Raw genomic sequence first — 18,347 nt, 5'->3', positions numbered from 1 at the left:
GACGAATAATCTTCAGCCTACTCAGCCGACAATTATGCAGCCGCTTATATCACTGGCCACCCTAAGGGCCGGTCCTGGGAAAAATTCGGCTTCCGAATATCTCTGTATAAATGAGCAATTGTCTGATATGTCCTCTGTGGCATTTCTTCCATTGATACCAGCTGTTAACTGAGATTAGTTTATCTCGTCGCGTAAAACCGAAAGACAAAAAAAGTGGCTGTAAATTTAAATATAGCAACTACGAAAAATACGTGCACTCGGTTCAACTTTATAAATTCGATTATATTTTTACCAAAAGAACTTAAGTCTAGCTTATCTATTGCGGCGAAGCGGGGCGAATTCACAAGAGAGCGCAAGTGAGCTTTTCTTGCGCTCTCCCGCTCCGCCCTATACTAACTTATACTAGACTTCACTAAAATTCAAACTTAATCTTCTACATTAATTCTACACCGGCCCCGTTGAAGGCCTCCATAAGACTTCAACCACTGGCAACCTGGCCAGCTTGACGACCCTGGCGGTGATCCACTGTTAGGGCGGCTGGTTGTCCTCGGCGACCAGAACCAGATCGCCCTTCCGGGCGTCCTCCTGCTCCCGCTGCCACTTCGACCGCGCCTATAGGCCTAAGATGACTCCCGGGACCATCGCTGCCAAAACGATTGCTTGATTGACGAGACAAGCCGCCATCGCCGCAAGCACGTTAGACCCTGCTGGTGCGGGGTCCGCGGTGCTGGTGGGGCGATGAGCGGCCCGCCTGCCAATAGGTGCCCGGGAGTCAACGCCTCGCCGTCGCTTGGGTCCTGATTGAGGGCGCCCAGGGGCCTCGAGTTCAGGACGGCCTCGACTCCAACGAGGGCGGTCTGCAGCTCCTCTGCGGTCAACTTCGTGCTGCCTGCGGACATCCTCGGCGCCCAACGAACCTTTGGAAGGCCAACAAAAAGAAATCAGTTGACAAATCGGAAACTACTTTTAAATGTACTGCTTTAGACGCAAAACAAACAAAAAGGGCAATGTAAGACTTGTAGGGTGGTCTACCACGAATTTTCAACGTCGTTTCAATGTAAAACAGCGAATGCATGACCGCACTATCTGACTGCAGACTTCCTGCGCGTTTACTATCCATACGCGCTGTCCCAAGAGAAACTTGGCATCGTTCGAAATAGGAGCATTAGCTAGTCGCCCCCGACCCGCAACAACGAAAAGGTCCCAGCCCAGCCTGAGAGGTTTCATGGACAAACGGACTTAGCTTCTGTAGGCTTGGGCTAACAACAATATTTTTTCGAATATTTTTAATTTCCTCTTGATACTCGTGCTCTTAGACTATCTGGACAATTTTATTAAAAGCTTATTGATATTCGACAGGTGAAGGTACATTATCAGAAGTAACTACTAATTTTTTACACTTCTTTATAAAGCGGACCATGTAAACGAACACTCGCAACAGTTTTAAGTGAGAGGAAAATCCTTCTCTCACTTCCAACAAATATGAGGTAGAGACCATTGCAGTCAGTCCGACTGCATTCCTCTTTGCTTTCATCTGCAAGATGTCTGGTGACGGATCAATCTGGGGGCTCTGGAGCCATTTATCTTCCGGCTCCGTTAAAAACGATGGACCTGTGAACCAGATTGATTCTATCGTTTCCTTTACGTCTCCACCTCTTGACTCAATATATGCCGCCACGTGCTATCCTCTGACCACTCTTGAATCTCAGCAACTCTGTTTGATACAAACGTTGACAACGACGATGGATGGGAACGAATTCAATGAAGACAATCTTCCGAATCTGACCAATATACACTTCGTTCGATCGGTGCTTTGATAAGAGGTTTTATTTTGCGACAGAGGTCCGCGAGAAGGTGAGCGGCACATAACTCAAGACGGGGGAGCGTCTCCTACAAACTATTCCTAATGTTTTTGTCAGCTCTGAGTCCGAAAGTGTTATTGGCTTAACCGTGCTCTCAGATGCAGTAACTTCAGGCGAGCTTGAAAACCACTTACTCAATTCAAACCCAGCGTTTTGAAGAGCCTGAGTTACTTCAGACTTAATTGTCTTTAGCTCCTCCACGCAGCCAGCACCCGTTAACATGTCGTCCACGTAAAAGTCAGAGCCAATGACTTTAGCAGCTCGAGGGAATGTATTTTTCGCGGATTCACTAAACCTCTTCAAACACCTTATGGCCAGGAATGGGGCTGGTGCAGTGCCATAAGTAACGGTGTTGAGCTTGCACAATTTCAAGGACTCAGACGGGTCTTTTCTCCACACTATCAACTGGTATCGTCGATCTGCTTCATTTACCATCACTTGACGATACATCTTTTTTATGTCGGCTACCAGAGCGAATTTGTTTAGCCGAAATCTAAAAAGAGTGGAGTAAAGCTCTTCCTGAATTGTTGGAACCACCATCAACAACTCATTTAAACAATTCTGTGTGGATGTCTTGCAGGACGCATCGAAAACGACTCGAAGTTTGGTCGTTGTACTTTGCGGCCGCAAGAAACACTGGTGGGGTATGACGTAGTGTGGAGAAGCAAGAACGCCATTGCTTGCAGGGGACATATGGCCTAGGGATTCGTATTCTTCCATAAATTCCAAATACATTTTCTTTAAGTTCGGATCTCGAGATAATCTTCTCTCGAGCGACAGAAATCGGCGTTTGGCTATCTCGAATGAATTGCCCAAAACGCTTGGATCCGACTTAAATGGAAGTTTAACTTCAAATCGACCTGAAGGCAGTACTCTTGTAGTCTTCCGATAATGTTTTTCACATAGCTCTTGTTCTGGCAACAACATCTTTTTCGAAGATGGAACTTCTTCCAACGACCAGAATTTTTTCAAGTTTTTGTCTATTGACTCTAATAATTCCTCTTGGCAATTCAGACTAGAGACCAGCTGTGGAGGAGTTGAGGAATTGGCCAGATATTTTCCCGATACTATCCACCCAAGGAGAGTTTTTTGTGCTCACCATTTTTCGTTCGAACGCTTACGATCGATGTTGCTAACAAAACCCTTTCTACAGACGACGCATGCAAAGTAGAAGGGCCATTATTCGTTAACTCTGGAGGAGGATTTTGTGTGGGTGGTGGTAATGCTAAGCTATTTTCGGTCACTGTAAATCGGTGCAGAAGTTTATGGTGCGATCTTGAACAGATTTGGCACCTGGTCGATTTACAATTCGCTGCCGTGTGACCTTTTCGCAGACAATTCAAACATTGGGAGGCTGACTTAACAAAATCGGCTGGGAAATTTTCGGAAGGCTGAACAGTTGACGTATTTGGTTCGCAAAGATATTCGTTCGACATTCGTTATCATAAACTCTTTTTAGACTAGCGATAGCTTTGTCGTAATTACTCTCGGTGACCTGGAATGCCTTGACGGTTCCTAAGGCTTCACCAGAGAGGCAAGAAATTAAGTGATTAAATTTCTCAATAACTGGAATATTTTCATCTTTGTCAACTAATGTCTCGAAAAGACCTATGAAATTTTTGAAATCCGAATAATTTCCACTGAATTTTGGCAATGCCAAACTGGGAAGTCGAGCTCGAGTTGGGGCTGCAGAAATTGCAGTAGCTGGACGGGAGTCTGCAGCTGAATTAAAGGCATTGCATAAGGACATAATCCTTGCCTTGGTAGTTATTCCTAATTTTTCCAACTCTGCTCCGAAATCATCCAATTCATCTATTTGCTCGATCTGGTCTTGCAACTCTTTTGCTTTAGAAATTGCCTCATCTATAACCTGAAGCCTGAACTCTAGCTCAGTTTTGTTTAGAGGAAGTCATCCATCTTCTAAACGTTTCTCCAACCGGCGAATGCATTTTAACTTTGACATTTAATCTTCTTTTTAAGAGTTGTGGAATTAAGTTTTTGTTTAGTACTTTCCATTATAAAAAATTTATTTTTTCAATACGAAAACGAAAACAATGCAAATTTAAGATATAATATTTTATTTAAATTTTTATTAAATAAATTTTATTAAAAGATTTTTCTTGTTGTTGAATTAAATTAAATAACTTTTAATTTTGATATCAAGAAAATGCGAAACGAAAATAATTAATTAATTTATCAAGTTTAACCAAAAAACACCGAAACCAATATGCACAACCAAATTGTGGGGGAGCGCGTCACTTGGCGTTCCGTTAAACTATATGCGCCAAAAAGTGCTTATACATACATACAGCAGCGGATAACGGTGGGAAACGATGTATACCAAATTTGAATGTATACCAAATATATATGCACCTTTATTTTATCTGTAATAAATAAAATAATTATTGGCTACACTTACTTTAGTATTTATTTGGAAGATTTGTATAATCGAGAATGAGGGGTAGGGGGCGACAGGGATTGCAAATAACACAGGCCAACAGCAAAAAATCTCCACGCATAATTTCAACAGGAAAAACACGAAATAATTTTATTGAATTTATTATAGGTGGTTAAACAATATTTTCGTCAATTAGTCATGGCTATCTAAAACAGTTTGTTTAGTAAAGCTTTACAGAAATTGTAGATAGCCATGCCTTTTTGAAAATATGAGATTAAAAACTCCTATTTAATTGACGAAAATATTGTATATAATAAATTCAATAAAATTATTTCGAGTTTTTCCTTAAATCCAAAATTAAAACATAGTATGATCTACTAATTTTAATAAGAAAATAAAAATCGTCCATAGACGATAAACTTTGGATGAGTATTCCAAAGATATGGTAACTGCTAGATACCATTTTTTAATTTTAGTTAGTACACATACCTTTCAAAAATTATATGTACTAGAAACAATGATGGTCAGCGCCATTACACGGCCTACATAATTCAATATATGGTAAAATTTGATCAATTTCTTCTCTTAGGTGTACCGCGGAAACTGTGGGTGATAGAACCTATGTTTGTTCTGGTCTTTGGTTCAGGGGAGCCTAAAGGTTATGGAGCAGGTAAAATTAAGCGTGGAGGAAAAAAAAAATTGTGTGCGTGGAGTCCCTACGCGCGAAAGAAGTGAAACTTCTTAGCGATATTCCAAAAAATGCATATTATTTCGTATAAAAGAAAAATAGCGGGAGGGAAAGGATAAAAATAAGGTGGAGTGACCAACACTTTCTTCAATTCACATTTTATAAATTTATTTTACGCTCTCGGTACTCTCTCTGATATTCCGAAGCTGTTTTCCTCTTCCTCGATTGACCGCCAGCTATCATCTCCAATTCCTCCTTTTCCCGTTCTGCTTTCTTTCGTGCTCGGTATTCACGATAATATTGTGCTCTGTTCCCTCCTCTTAAAACACCGGCTGCACTGTCTTTTTCCGCTGTAAAATCAATTCAAAATCAAACCATTTAAATTTTTGCCAATCCAATTAATTTCAAGATGATATGATCCACAAGATGCATCTGTTATGGACAATTGAAATATTCAAGAGAAACGTACCACCACATAACCTGGAATCCGCTGTGTTATGCGTATTTTCACTGTCACTCATTTTATTGTTTGTTTGAATCACTATTCACTGTACTAATACTACAAGTAGTGCGTCAATATTATATAGAACACGAATTAATTATGGGAAACACTTTAATAACAAAATACGAGATAAGAATAAGAAAAAGAATTTTCGACACATAGGACGCTTGATGCACTCACGCATAGGCACTAATATTAGTCTAGGCAGCTGTTACGCGCTACATGTATCGCCATAGCAGCGCATGCGCCTGGCGATACCTTACTCTCATTCACTCTCTCACTCTCTCGCACTCTATCTTTCTCTTTTCCTCTTCTCCTTCCGAGTTGCGTTGAGCGTTCAACGCTATTCCCCATCCACTGGAGCGTTAAACGTTTAACGCAACATTTTCCGGCGTCGTATAAGAAGTTTCACTTCAAAAAAAATTGAAAATTGTCGGCCTGTGTAATATATATGTATATATTTTCTGTTTTATTTTGTCCACAGGCAGTACATTTAGGTTAACACATACATTTATAATTAAATTTTTACAACTTTTGTATATGTTGTTATTTATTTTTGCTCTACTATGTTTTCTACGTACGTATGCGCCAAGAATTGAAAGGAGGGTGCAATATTCCAGCACAAGACGGATTTGAATTTGTCTTATCTCAACTTTCAATTTTTTGCACAAACACCTGGGGTTCTGCTTTCGGATCATTTAATCCTGCGGCCACTTTCCTTTGACAATTGATGCAGGTGCAGGGCATGGGGACGACAAATCCTTCCAGTAGCAGCTCGATTGGAGAAGTTTGTTTCGCGACGCGGAGAATTCTTTAATTTTTATTTTTGAATTCACCACCACAACCATCGCGAGCAACTCTTTTTTTTTGAATATATGTTATATATTGTTTATATATGTATAATGAGTCACTGTCACTGTTTTTGTTGCTTTTTTATTTAATTATATTAACTACAGTCCACCCGGGGGCGCCAAAATGTTAACTTAGATTAGTTTATCTCGTCGCAAAAAACCGAAAGACAAAAAGACATCGACACTCCAAATTCCTTTAGGATCTCCGCTTTGCGCTTGGTACCGATCAAGGGCTGATCCTTCGAGCAGATGAATTTATGTATTGAATAATTATGTAATTTTATGTTATTCTACTATGAACGTTAAAATTTAAGCGTGTTAGTAAATGTTTGCTAGCTATCGTACATTACCATAATAACCGAAGTTCGTTTTCCCTACGTTGGCTCTCGATACTGGCCGCGTGTGTAGTGACTGTCATTTGTTCAATGCTGAAAGCCATTTTCGCGTGTATGAGTGCTCTAACGTTTGCGCTTTTTGGGGTGGAAGATCAGGCCGGTCTTTCAGAATTACTGGAGAATTGTCTTGCGCTTCTGTATCGTTGGAAGGGTTTGCTCATGTGGAGCTGTACATTTCGATCCATTAAGCTTAAGGTTATTTGCTAATCATCAATTTTGAAGTTTATCCAAGTCGGATTGAAGTCTAGACTGGGCACTAGCGAATTTTTACTGAAGACATAGCTTAACGTCATCAGCGTACATAAGTACAAGTGAACTAGTTAAGGCATGGGGCAAGTCGTTAATAAACCGATGATGATCAAGATGACTTCCTTGGCGCACCCCAGATGTTGCGCGGACTAAACGGGAGGTAACATCTTGAAAGAAGACACGTTGGGTTCTCCCAGACAAGTAGCTCGAAATCCAGATAAGATCAGCTGGGAATCCCAAAAGACTGAGTTTACTTATAAGAGTTCTCACATGGCAACCAGCACCGTTCTACGGTTTATTAATATTGGTAAGTTGATTAATAAAAGTCTACTACCAGGTGTGTTAGTTGAAGTTTGCCGGTTTTTTCGATAAAGAAAACACTTAATTCTCAAGGGAATGTGAAAAATTTTTTATTCAAAGTATTGACCATTGGATTCTACACATTTCGCCCATCTTTCAGGCAAATTATGGATACCATTCCAAAAAAACTTTTTTTCTTTTGAGGCAAACCATTCGACGAGCCATTTTTCGACTTCTTCAAAGTTGGCGAAGCGCTGCTCTGCCAGTGAGTGTCCCATCGATGCAAAAAGGTGGTAGTCGGACGGGGCGAGGTCTGGAGAGTACGGCGGGTGCGATAATATTTCCCAATCAAGTTCTTTCAATGTGTCCTTCACCAGTTTAGCGGTATGAGACGGCGCGTTGTCATGTTGTAAGATAACTTTGCCATGTCTTCGGGCCCATTCCGGCCGTTTTTCGATCAACGCATTATTCAAATTGATAATTTGTTGTCGGTAGCGATCCTTATTAACTGTTTCACCAGGTTTTAATATTATGATGTATATAAAGTTTTTGTTATGTACGGTTCATTAAATTCTTTTGACCATAATTTAATAAAACCAAGCACATCCATAGCTTTTTAATCATGGTAGATATATGGTCGGTAAATTTAAGTTTACAATCTAATAGGACACCCAGATCGTTAACCTGAGTTAGTCGTTCTAAGTCATTCCCACAGAGGAAGTACATAGCCTGGTGAGGACTAGATGTTCTTTTAATAATTTAAAAATCTACGGCAGCAGAGTATTTGCTAGAATACCAGAAGTTTTAAGAAAAAGCAAATGGGATGACAAAGCTAAGGTCGGAATACTTGTAGGTTACAATGAAAACGGTTTTCGAGTACTAATGAACAATAAAGTTATTAATAACCTAGGAAAAATGCAAACTTTAAAAACACTATTATCATACAGCTGTGTAAATAATTTATATATAGAACCTAATGGACTTAGAAACAGCTTTCCTAAATGGCAAAGTAAAAACCGAAGTCTATATAAACATACCGCTGGTGTATGAAATGAGTGAAGACAAAGTGTATAAATTACAAAAACAAAAGGCACTTTACGGTCTTAGAGAAAGCCCAAGAGCTTGGTATGATAGAGCGCACACAAATCTTTGGTGACTCTCCAAAATCTTATTAACCTCTTTGAATTTCTAGACTTAGCTGTAATCCTAAAATTTTTACTATTTTTGCTCGTAACACTGTTAATAAACTTATTAGCAGTAGAAACTCTTTGGTGCCATCCTGCTGAGGTGCCCTCAGTTGGTTCAAGGATATCCTCAGGAACACCCACCTCATTGATATCTATACTTTCAGATTCTCCGTGTTCGTTCCTTTTGCCTTCAGAACAGTCCGCACACGAACAACTTGGGTGTTCTGCTGTAACACCTTTGGCAAGATGGTTTGTATGTATTTCGAGCACCACAACCATAACAGAACACCTTTCGTGTCGCTGTGCAGTCTTGGTATCTGTGTCCTTTTCTGCAATTCCAGCAGATTAAGGATATGGCCTCCACAGTACCTTCCCGCTCATCGAAGAATTCTGATTCGGTTGGGTCATGAGAATCTTCAAGGAGCTCAGACACGTGGCTCTTGAATGGTGGTCCCTTTTTGTAGACCTGCTCTTTCTTAAGTTCTTCAAGGAAGCACTCCCGCTTTCTACAAATTTTGCGAAGCCGTGGCATTGAACTAATAGAGATATTTAATATCTCGTGCCTTATCTCGGGTCTTAAATTTCGCCGAAGGATTTCTATTAACTCCCTCTCCTCCATTTGATCCTCTAAGCTATCTGTAAGTTGGACCACCGCATCATAAAAGGAGTCGAAAGTTTCCCTTTCTTTTTGTTTACGATCCCTGATCATTTCTCGTATATCTACATCAGTTCTCGTATCCCTGAACTGACGGCGAAGAGCAGCACACAAATCATTCCATCTCACGGTCCGAACAGATTTGTGGTACCGCCAGAAGAAATCATCGGCTTTGCCTTCAAACAGCGCACTTGCATTTCCACAGAGAATATCGAAATTTCCGCCAAGTGTCTGGCAAGTTAAAGCCTGAACTCTATAAATAAAATTATCTACGCTTATTCCACCCTCGGCACCACTAAAACGCAACTTCCACCCATTCATTATATGAAAGACCTTATCGGGTCGATGTGAAAGGTCAGTAAGGTTTCATCTGGGTGAATAGTTTGGGTTAACCGGTTCCTGCACCTCACTAGGTTGACCCGCATTTACACGTAGCAGATGGTCAAACGACGGACTTGGGTTGGCTACACCTTGACGTGGAGCTTCTTGGCTCCAGCCTGCCAAATTCGAATGAATTAAAAGGGACATTTTCTCTGTCAACTGCGTAAGTAACTCATGTTGCATCCTCTTCACTGCATCTTGCAGCATGCTCTCGCGACTACTAGTCTGACCTCGACCCTCCATGTCAGCGACTCTTTGCTCCACGCTTTCTACCTGTGAACTTGCGACCCTTTGTTTCTGCATTGTATGCTGTGCGACACTATCTGGTCTTCCCACAGATTCTCCTTGGCAGGATGCTTTGCAGACAGGACAACTTCTATCTTTTGCGAAATGCGTTTTTATACAGCTTCTATGAAAACTATGCCCACTTTTGGTTTTAAACCATTCCGTTGACGAAGTACGAGTTCTGCACAACGTACAGACCTCCGTTGAAGCACTTGTCTTTTCGGTATCCGAATGATCGAGACCCATTTCACAACTAAATCTTGACTGCTTGGGATACAACAGCTAAATTTATTGTATTATTCTGTCTCTCTTAAATCGAAAGCTAAATGAAATTTCTCGGACTTTTCTATCAAACGGTACAAACTCTGTAGAACTAACTTTTCTTCTTAATCCTCCAACCTTTATAGTCGTGGGAAGATTAGTAATAGTTATTTGTAAGATATACGACAGGATATGTATAATTGTAAGATATGTATATGTTCGATGGGTGCGAAAAGATAATATATGAAAATTGAATTACTCCATGCTTAACCAAGAGCTCATTGTCGAAGCTCTTATGTATGTTTACGTGAGAGGTTCTGAGAAAGATAGAAGGAAAGATAAAGGTGATTTGATCATTTAGACTGGTTTGATTATTTATAGCATGGCCAACCTCAACTACTAATAATTTTTCTAGGATTGTAGTTCCAAGCACATTCTAATCTAACAGACTCAAAAAAAAAAAAACAAACCACAATAGACCTAAATCCAAACCGCGGCCAGGGTACTGCTCGCGGGCATTAGCACTGTTATCCTGCAGTGATGACTTGTCAGATCTAATTTAAATTAGGTATTGCTACGCCAAGCGCGGTTAGCCAAAACACATAGTGAATGTTGATTGCCTAAGTCCGAAGCGCTTAACTTATGTAATTTAACACAAATCAAGGAGACAGGTGTGCCAAACTTTCTTCGTGGTCAGGTTTTACTATTTTTAAAAGTATAAACACTGCATTCCTATGCGAATGAAAGTTGACCCACCTGACTGGGAAAATTGACAGAAATAGACAGAAAGGACAGATTTAGTATTTTCATGCTATTAAGTGGGCTTCACTGTACAGTAAGGCCCCTTAGTTGGGCGCCATAATTATTTTAGATATGATTTCTTATTATTCCTGTAACGAACAACGTCTGAGCTGGTGGTCTTGCAATCTGTTAATCCCGCACGCGTTGAAATCCGGCTTTATCTCTTCGGCAATTGTCGTGGTGTTATTTAGAGGATTCAGATTACGGGCGCTCATTTGTATCTTTAATAAATAAAATTTATCGCGTGCGAATCGGTAACGAGCCTGAATCGGCCGGAAAAGAGATAGCATAAAAATCGGACAGGCGGTAAAGAAAATGAAACAGTACTTCTCACTAGACATGCAACGCCCCTAGATGTGAACGGGGTGTTATCAGCCCTCCCTTCTATGCCCAATGCTCTTCCGACAAAGCTATGCATTAGGCTCCTTTTAGTATCTTGAACTTACGACGGCTCTTGGGTCAGCATGGAGTTAAAACTGGGTATTTACTCGGACATTATAATATTTGTTTATTCATATAATACAGGGAGAGATAGGATATTCATTTTTAGTATTCTTAAAATATTCTAATAAAAATAAAAAAATAACAGTAAATCTTTCTAGAAATTTGTGGGTTAAAGTATGCAAAAAGAAATGTGATATAATTATTTAAAAAGTAACTTCGTCATTGTTTTTATTCCAACGCAATTCAATTCAATTTTTTTCAAAACTATTTTTAAATTTTTAAGGAAAATTATTTCTTTATACTCATTTATATTCGTGTGATCGTGTAACAAAATTTCGGTAGAAAAAGAATCAACCTTGGTTTATTGCCAAATAGTATATAAAGCTCACCTTAAATTCCTCTAATGACGAAAGCGCTTCCATTCGTTGGCGGTGGTGCTGTGAAATTCTGAACACAATAAAAAAAACTAACAACAACAAAAAAGATTCGGTAAATGCACAATATTTAGTGCATGTCTTTTTTTTTTTTTTTTTCGCGCGGTTCCCACTGCATACGTACAGCCCACCTCCCGCCCAACCGACCGAGGGGCGCCTGCGGGAATAAATCGAATCGCGGGAATAAATTCGAGTTAGTATAATGAGTATAGTATATAAGTTTAAATAGAAGGATTATAAAGAAAACGAGGAAGAATTAGTATGTTCTTGTAGGTAATTTAAAATGGAGGTTTTCAAATTTGACTGGGAGGAAAGAGAAATAATATTATACTTATAATAATATTATATAAAGTTTCTGGTCCTTCTATTCGGAACGTTAAACTGTAAGCGTGTTAGTAAGTGCTGGCTATCTACATCACCATTATCTATCTTTGTCACCTAATGTCTCGAAAAGACTTATGAAATTTTTGAAATCCGAATAATTTCCACTGAATTTTGGCAATGCCAAACTAGGAAGTCGAGCTCGAGTTGGGGCTGCAGAAATTGCAGTAGCTGAACGGGAGTCTTCAGCTGAATTAAAGGCATTACATAAGGACATGATCCTTGCCTGGGTAGTTATTCCTAATTCTTCCAACTCGGCTCCGAAATCATCCAATTCATCTATTTGCTCGATCTGGTCTTGCAACTCATTTGCTTTAGAAATTGCCTCATCTAAAACCTGAAGCCTGCACTCTAGCTCGGTTTTATTTAGAGGAAGTGATCCATCTTCCAAACGTTCTTTGACATTTAATCTTCTCTTTAAGTCAATAAGAGTTGTGGAATTAAGTTTTTGTTTAGTACTTTCCATTTTAAAAAAATTTGTTTTTTCAATACAAAAACGAAAACAATGCAAATTTATGATTTAATAATTTATTTAAATTTTTTGTTAAAGTAATTTTATTAATCTATCTAAATTTTTGATTAATTTTAAAATATTAATATAAAAAATTTACTAAAATAAATAACTTTTAGAAATTTATTTAAAAATTTATTGAATTTAGTTCAACAACAAGAAAATGCGAAAACGAAAATAATTAATTAATCTTATTTAAATATAATAAATAATTTATTAAATTTAACCAAAAAAAAAATCTAAATTGATTAATTAATTGATAACGAATTATTGATAGTCGAGGCACAGAGTATCAAAAAAAAATAGTTGGTCGCCAATGACACCGAAACCAATATGCCCGACCAAATTGTAGGGGAGCGCGTCACTTGGCGGACCGGTAAACTATAGGCGCCAAAAAGTGCATATACATACATACATACATACAGCAGCGGATAACGGTGGGAAACGAAAACGAGAATATTATCGCTGCATCTATTCGTATGTATGTAAACCAAATATATATGCACCTTTATTTTATCTGTAATAAATAAAATAATTTTTGGCTGCACTTTAGTATTTATTTGGAAGATTTGTAAAATCGAGAACGAGGGGTAGGGGGCGACAGTGATTGCAAATAATATAAATATTCTCTTTTTTATTTTATCCACAGGCAGTACATTTAGGTTAGCACATATATTTATAATTAAATTTTTAGAATTTTTATATATGTTGTTATTTATTTTTGCTCTACTATTTTTCCTACGTACGTATGCGCCAAGAATTGAAAGGAGGGTGCAATATTCCAGAACAAGACGGATTTTAATTTGTCTTATCTCAACTTTCAATTTTTTGCACAAATACCTGGGGTTCTGCTTTCGGATCCTTTAATCCTGCGGCCACTTTCCTTTCACAATCGATGGAGGTGCAGGGCATGGGGACGACGAACCCTTCCAGTAGCAGCTATGTAGTTGATTGGAGAAGTTTGTTTCGCGACGCGGAGAATTCTTTAATTTGTATTTTGAATTCACTAACACAACCGTCGCGAGCAACTCATTTTTTTTTCTTGAATATATATATGTTATATATATTGTTTATATATGTTATGTGTCACTGTCACTATTTTTTGTTGCTTTTTTATTTTATTATTCACTACAGTCCACCCCGGGGGCGCCAAAATGTTATTTGAGATTATTTTATCTCGAAAAATGCGTGCACTCTTTTCAACGTTATAAATTCGATTATATTCAATATGTTCAGTGAGAGCTTCACTTGCGCTCCCGCTCCGCCCTAAACTGACTTATACTAGACTTCATAAAATTCCACTTAATTATCTACATTAATTATACAACGTTTATTTTTGAACCCTTCTTAAGGCACTGGGTCATTGGTTTACCAATTTTTGCAAATTCTCTAACTTTCGGTAAAATCCACAAAGACCAATAAATGATTTAATTTGTTTAGGAGTACTTGGAATTTTAAAATAGTGAATAGCTTGAATTTTATTTGGGTTTGTTTTAATTCCTTCAGTAGTAATTATATGGCCTACAAATTCTGTTTCTTTTTTCATGAATTCGCATTTATCTAATTTAAGTTTAAGATTGGATTTTCTTAATCGGACGAAGACTTTTTGAATGGACTGAATATGTTCTTGTAAGGAGGTTGAAAATATAATAATATCATCTAAATATACTAGGCAATGAGTTCCTAATATATATTGAAGAATATTATTCATACATCGCTGGAATGTAGCAGGAGCATTTTTTAGACCGAAAGGCATTCTAGTATATTCATAGTGTCCTTTCTTGGTGGAAAATGCTGGTTTTCGAATTGATCTTGGGTCCATTTAAATTTGATGGAATCCCTTTGCTAACGTTGTAAAATATTGACATTTTCCTAACTTATCTAGGATTTTATCCATATTGGGGATGGGGAATTTATCGTCAATAATTATCTCTTTAAGTCCTCTGTAATCATACGAAATTTTGGAATGCCTATAGGCCTATAGAGATTTAGATTTGCGGACAATACCTTGTTTAATCATATCTGCTATTTGGTTTTCTACTTCATTGTCATAAATATAGGGATAAGTATATGGTCTTCTATAAATGGGATCTTCATGTTTAGTTTTTAGTTTATGTTTGATTTCATTTGAGAAGGTCAAATTATCACCCTCATGATACTGAACATCAAAGAATTTGGACATTAGAGAATGTAGTGCCGATTTTTCCTCACTGTTGAATCATCTCGAATTTAACTAGTTTTTAATTCCGTTTCCAATGCGTAAATGTGTTCTTCATCTTCTAACATGTTTGTATAATTTTTGTTATGTTCCTTTATTATATTGATCATTAGAAATTCGTAATTATTTAGTTTAACAATATTCTTTCCAAAATATATTTGGGCTGATGTAAGGTTTAAAATATTATGGCCTAAAAGAAAACCGTAATGATTGAAAAATTCTTTGACAACAAATTTTTGTTTAGATTTAAATAATTTTGGAATTATGAATTCAATGGATTTATTCAAAGTGACTGAATTTCCTACTGTTTGAACTTTTATGTTATTCTCTTTAATTGGATATTTTAAAAATTTTTCATTTATTAAACTTATACTGGAACCTGTGGAACCATGGTCTATTATCAATTTTTATTTTTATTGCTGTTGTGTTTCTTCCGAGGCTTGTGTCTGAAAATTTTCAACTATTTCCATTGGTTCTGGTCTATTCTGTTGGTCTGATAGTTTTTGAGGAACATTAACAGATCGATTATAATTTGGAGAGTTTTGACCTGAAGGATTTTGAGAGTATCTATAATTAATATTATAGTTTGAATTAAAATATCTATTTGAATCAAAAGTATTTTGTCTCTGTTGATAATTATATGTCCCACAGTTATTAAATTTTTTTTTTTTTTTTTTTTTCGCGCGGTTCCTACTGCATACGTACAGCCCACCTCCCGCCCAACCGACCGAGGGGCGCCTGCCGCATAACGTACGGCTCGAATCGCGGGAATAAATTCGAGTTAGTATAATGAGTATAGTATATAAGTTTAAATAGAAGGATTATAAAGAAAACGAGGAAGAATTAGTATGTTCACCTACTAATTTAAAATGGAGGTTTTCAAATTTGACAGGGAAGAAAGAGAAATAATATTATACAGACCATTGTAGTTCGAACATAAAATCCTAAGGGGATCATGCTGTGCATATATCGATCTACAATGGCTTAAGAATAAAGGACTAAAGTTTCTGGTCCTTCTATTCGGAACGTTAAACTGTAAGCGTGTTAGTAAGTGCTGGCTATCTACATCACCATTAATAAGGTTCTGTAGGAAAACGACACCCAGCATTGTTCTACGGTTTTTTAAGGAGGGTAAGTTTATTAGTAGGAGTCTACTATTATACGAAGGTAGGTGAAGATTTGCGTCCCAGTTAAGTCCCCTAAGAGCAAATAATAAGAAGTTTTTTTGTACGGATTCTATGCGGTCTTGATGAACACCGTATTGGGGACACCAGACACATGAACCGTACTCCAGTATCGGGCGGACCAAGGATATAAATAAGCTTTTAGTAATGTAAGGGTCGTTAAATTCCTTTGCCCATCTTTTAATAAAACCGACAACACCTTTAGCCTTATTAACCATTGAAGAAATATGGTCGGAAAATTTAAGTTTTATGATCAAGATCATTAACCTGAGTTAATTTTTCTAAGGCAATCCCAGAGAGATTGTACGAAGCCTGGTGAGGACTAGTACGATAAAAAGACATAAGTTTGCATTTTGATCCGTTAAGTACTAAGTCATTAGCTAAACACCATTTTTGAAAATTGTCAAGATCCGACTGGAGTCTGTTTTGGGCAGACGGGAACTTATATTGGAGACAAAGCTTAACATCGTCTGCGTACATTAGTACCAGCGCGTTCGTTATGGATGGGGGCAAGGCATTTATAAAAAGAGTGAATAGTAATGGGCCAAGATGGCTTCCTTGAGGGACACCAGATGTGGCACGGACTAAGCGGGAGTATTGATTTTTAAATAAGACTCTCTGTGTTCTTCCATTTAAATAGCTGGAGATCCACGTAATGAAGTCGGTTGAGAATCCCAAAAGATTTAGTTTACTCAACAAGAGTGAGTGATTAACTGAATCAAATGCTTTACTAAAGTCTGTGTAAATAACATCAGTTTGAAGTCCCTTTTGGAAGCCATCTAAAACAAAGGATGTCAACTCCAATAAATTAGTGGTGGTTGAGCGACGCTTAATGAAACCATGCTGACATGGAGAAATTATTGATGAGCATAGGTGTTGCAAATGAGGAGTTATTAATTTTTCGAATAACTTTGGAATCGCTGACAATTTTGAGATGCCTCTGTAGTTGGCAGCATCGGATTTTTTCCCCTTTTTGTGCAGAGGAATTATGAAAGATTCCTTCCATTTAAAGGGGAAAATCGAAGATTCTAAAGATAAGTTAAATAGTTTTTGAAGAGGTTTGCACAGAGCCCTGGCACAGTATTTTAGCACACAGGCTGGTACTCCGTCGGGGCCTGGCGAATAAACTGGTTTTACCTTTTGAAGATCCAATAGTATGTTGTTTTCAGAAAGAAATGGAACAAATATACTATTAGTTGGTTGAATGTTGTAAGCGTATGGCTGATCTGAAGTGTTAGGAGGTAAATAAGTTGTTTGGAAAAATTTTGCGAATAAATCCGCAATGGCCTGATCCGAAGTCGCTGATAAATTTTGATACGTGAGTAGGGTGGGAAAAGATACATGTTTACGCTTCGTGTTTACAAAGTTATAAAACTGCTTTGGATCCTGAGTGAACTGAATCCGACAGCGGCGAATATAATTTTTATAACATTCGGCGTTATGCACGGAGAAATTTAGCCGAGCTATTAAGTATCTTGAGAAATCTATGCTGCTACAGGTTCTTTTATATTTATTTAAAAGCCTGTCTTTATATGTTTTTAATTTAGTTAGGCACCTTGTAAACCTAGATGGATTATTTGTAGCGGACGGATATTTCCACGGCACGCTTAAGTCAAAAAATGAATTTAATGTCAAATAAAATTTATCTAGGATGATATTTATATCAGTGCATGCCAGAATATCGGACCAGTCAAAAGTATCAATTAATAAATTAAGTTTACGAAAATCAGCCTTACGGAAACAACGAATCTTCTTTGATACGCAGGAAGTCTTCTGATTGACACCAGAATTGGTTTCAATTGAAACTTCAAGCGTTGGGTGGTAAGGATCTTCAGGGGTTGAGAGGGGCAACGCTCTGGAAAGTGTGGTACTATCTGGATCAGATACAAAACATAAGTCAAGAAGCCGACCTAACGAATTTCTAACATGGTTGATCTGGCTTAGGGACAAGTCAAAGATGCCCGCCGTGAAATCGTGATGGGTGGAAAGTGATAAGAAAGTTAAATTTTCAGTAATTGACCAATTGAGTTCTGGTAAATTAAAGTCGCCAAGAACTATCAGAAGGTCAATATCTGACATAAGATTGGTAACAGCCTGTATAGCCGACAAGTGATGCCAGTATGTGGGCGGCTCGGAAGATGGTGGAATGTAAGAACATGTAATAAACAATGATTGAGCAGACAATATGACTTTAACGCAAATAAATTCGAAATCACCAAACTCTGGTAACTTTACCTCTTCAGAAACGAAATTGGAGTCAATAGAAATTAAGACTCCTCCTCCTCTTCGCAGAGGTCGGTCACGTCTAAAAGTGGTGTACCTACTTGGAAAAACTTCGGAGCAAAAGATCTCCGGCTTTA

The sequence above is a fragment of the Drosophila ananassae genome (assembly GCF_017639315.1).
Source record: "Drosophila ananassae strain 14024-0371.13 chromosome Y unlocalized genomic scaffold, ASM1763931v2 tig00000093, whole genome shotgun sequence".
Classification (NCBI taxonomy): domain Eukaryota; kingdom Metazoa; phylum Arthropoda; class Insecta; order Diptera; family Drosophilidae; genus Drosophila; species Drosophila ananassae.
The sequence above is the reverse complement of the archived record's forward strand: the minus strand, read 5'-3'. Positions refer to the sequence as shown.